General features: G+C 43.1%; 1 long non-coding RNA gene across 1 annotated transcript; it reads right to left on the bottom strand.

The window, feature by feature from the left end:
• Nucleotides 1-940: 940 nt before the first annotated feature.
• On the bottom strand, nt 941-1,573 carry LOC147884782 (uncharacterized). Its single transcript, XR_015543526.1, has 3 exons — nt 1,470-1,573; nt 1,252-1,303; nt 941-1,159 (listed from the first exon to the last, which is right to left on the bottom strand). It is a non-coding gene; the product is annotated as an uncharacterized LOC147884782 (long non-coding RNA).
• Nucleotides 1,574-3,686: the final 2,113 nt, after the last annotated feature.

Here is a 3,686-nt window from a genome sequence, read left to right as displayed (position 1 = left end):
ACAATGGAACACTACCTCATGCGAACTTTGGCAAGCGGTTCTCAACCTACATTACACCAAACCCAATGCATGGCAGTAATCTCTGCTTCTGTTTCACAATATCGGGAATACAGGATGCCAAAGACTACCAAATATGGCTTGAAAGCCAGCTCTATGTACATATGAGACCACAGACAAAAGCAGAAAATGGAAACGATTGAAGATTCTCACAGCATCTCCAATGTAATACTGTCGTGGCCAGAAGCAAAAACACAGATGTGCATTAATAATAACACATGTAATTGCAGGACTTTCAAGGGACATTATAAATATGCACAAGATGCCCTCCTCCCTACATGGGGTGATCATGTGTTGATGCATCCCTTCACAAATGCATCAAGCCAACTACAATTGCATGTATACATTGATGGTGACATATGCAATGTGTGCAATGTGGGCGTACACATGCACAAATGCTTCCATACCGTTATATTTCATATGCCTGTACATAGCATGTGTGCAGCACAAGCACAAGCACTCCTTCCCATTATGTAACTTCTCTATGCTCTGGACATCTCAACAAAATGAAACCAGGTAGCCAGCTCCAGTTTGTCAGCATTCAAAACAGGAATCACAGGAGCTTTGAACCTTTAGCGCACACCTAACTATCAGAATAGGCTCTGGAGCACGCAGACTTTCCTGAACCAACAGGCAAACGGTAGGAAATGACAAATGCTTGGTCTGAGAACCTTCCCTTGGGCGCACAAACTATTGCAGCACAAGGATTAAGAAACAACAATCTATCAGACTAATAACATACTTGATGACCTTCTATGGGTATGAAACAGCATACATACCAGTGATCATTTTCTTAGTATGAAAGAGATTTGAGACTTTGAATAGAAATTCCTCTTCCATAGTAAGGAAGACATGTACTACATGAGCAACAATTTTACAACGTAGCAAAAAACAGCTAGACAAACATGCTTCACTGAGCTACATCTTTTTCCTGTGAACATAAATTACAAAGTAAAAGGCACAATAGCCATTTACTTCCCTAGCAACATGAACTTGCATGAAGTTATGGTTTCCACAACTTCATTACGCTGTCTTCCCCATACGTCACTAGAAGATTCCTATGAGGGTGCGGTGTAACCCCAATCACATCCTTCTCGTGAACCTGTGTAGCCAAAAGGTTAGGGGCCCGCATGTGTGAAAACAAAAGTGAAGTTGAACGCTAATGCTAGCACTACTTCACAGACAATGTGATACCTTCATCAGATGTTCTAGCTTTCCTGATTGATGGCTGAAGCAGTACAACATCCTGCATTTCACAGAAAAGAGAGCTTTCATGCTTTTAAACTACAGAGAAAAACATGGATCAACAATGCTCTCATTTAAAAACCTGCAGGGTGTTCAAAAAAGAGGAAAACACCATATATCGACCAAACCTTTTTATGACGACAAACTTTGTTATTTCTTTCAAGTACCTGTCTTCGCCCACACAATATATCCATTCCCCTTTAGGAGAGACACAAGCACCAACAAAATCTCCTCCTTCCCTTTTCCCAGATGAAAAGCTTTTTACCACCTGTAAAATTATGAATTATTGTAAGAGGCCAGGAATGTGAAACATAATCACTACCCAAGGAAGGCGCCACTTACATCGCTGTTAAGTCATACAAAAGATCAGATGTAAGAAGCATCGATGTCTATTTTTTTAATTTGGTACAAAAGTTAAATACTTTCAAGAAGATCAGATGTAAGGCCGAAGATAAGTATAGATGTCTGATGTCTTAATTTGGTACAAAAGCCAAATACTTTCAAGATGGATAAACACCATAACTATGACAACAATTAACCTCCTAGGATGTATGCCACAGTGCAGACAACTAGGATTTGCATACGGTGATGAGAGAATAGGCCTAAGCAGGGAGTAAAAAACTAGAGCTTCAGTCTAATAGCTCTGACTAGTGGTACTTTCTGAACTCAAGGATATGACTGACTTGTCAATTAAGGACACTTTAATTGTCTCACCTTGGTTACAAAAGACACAGACTAACCACTGCTCCAGGCCTCAGGAAGTCTAATAGCCACAATAGTTGGAGACAGACAGAGATGGGAGTGAAAGAAAAACCATCTATGAGCTTCAGCACATAAATCACAAATTGACAAGGTAACCAAACTCATGATCCCTGAGTTAAGACAATCCAAAGGTCACAGCCAAAATGTTTCAATGCACTTAGTCCTGCCCCCAGGCAAAATGTTTAAATGCATTTAGGCCTGCCCCCAGGCACATCCAGACTGTGTCTGGAAACCCCCCTCCGCAGTTGCTCAGATTAACGCTTATCATGTGTCATTATTTCACTACAGTTGACAGCTTCATGTACAAAAGAAACTCCGTGTTAGTGGGTTATGTGTAGTGCCAACCACTCATCAATCATTACGTTATGCTGAATTGAAATCCCCACAGTATACTTTGCGACAATAGAAGTCTTTAAAACTAAAAGTGAACTTATATAAAGGGTACTACAATGTAGAAATGAGCCTACTTTGCTGGAAGTCGGCTCCTAGAAAAAAATTCCTACCAGGTTTTAAAGATGCAAGTAAATGGGCTGCCTACAGAGATGGAAAAGTGATTATCAGAGAGTGAGCAGAAAGGGGTGAAAGGGAAGAAAGAGAAGAGGGGAAGATGGACAGCACATGACAGTGTCAGACCCAAGAGATGAGAGCACAAAGGGGGCTCAAAATAGAACTGTGGAATTGCAATGGTACCCTTTGGTCCGATCCTGGGGGTTTCTTGGAACGATACAACGACAGAGACATGATCTTCTACACTGAGACCCATGAAAGCCCGGAAAGAGGGCTGCCCATGGTGACGGGATATATCTGGGAATCAGTCCATAGGAAGGAGATGAGAGGAGACACTGGGATACAGGGGTTGTGAGGCGTGGCTGTCCTTTTTAGAGCACACCTAAGACCACTCATAGCTGTGACCCGGAGAGAGGAGCACGCACGAGATATGTGGGTGAGAGTTCAGCTACCAGATACACGTCCAATTTTCATTGCAGTGTGCTACGTTCCTCCAGACACATCATCTTATACATGGGAAGTCGCCTCTAAAGGGTACAGCCCATATGAGACTATTCATGATGACATCACAGAGCTTTCTAGACAGGGGGACACTCTCCTCCTTGGTGACTTCAATGCACGTACTGGAAACAAACACACTGGCCTGCTAGATTTCGATGATGATTCCCTCGTAGTACCAGAGATGGATGCAGGCAGTCAGCAGATGCAAAAGCATTAGTAATCGCATACAGGAGACATCTACTTGAGTTGGGGGCTATCCATGACTTGATCATATATAGCAGTCTCCGGAGATGGCCATTATCTGGTGGGCTCACTTGTTTCCCACATGGTGGGCGAAGAAGCACAATGGACTACCTGTTGGGTCCACTAGCTTTTGCCTCACGAATACACAATTTTATTGTCCCTCCTCCACTCGGTGCCAACCACTCATACCTTCCCTTCAGCATCTTAGCTGCCATAGTACTCAAGAGGGCCTTAGTAAGGCCTCGACTTCAGCCCATAGTGGCTTGTATGAGTTTCTCTATGATTATACTTTGTCTCATAGGCCCGCAAATCTCTCTCTCTCTCTCTCTCTCTCTCTCCCCCCCCCCCCCTCGCCGCCCTGCCCCTACTGG

Source organism: Dipteris shenzhenensis, chromosome 26 (genome assembly GCF_047967505.1).
Source record: "Dipteris shenzhenensis isolate YYH24624 ecotype China chromosome 26, Dip_SZ_1.0, whole genome shotgun sequence".
In the NCBI taxonomy this organism is placed as follows: domain Eukaryota; kingdom Viridiplantae; phylum Streptophyta; class Polypodiopsida; order Gleicheniales; family Dipteridaceae; genus Dipteris; species Dipteris shenzhenensis.
This window is presented reverse-complemented; position numbering and strand designations above follow the sequence as displayed.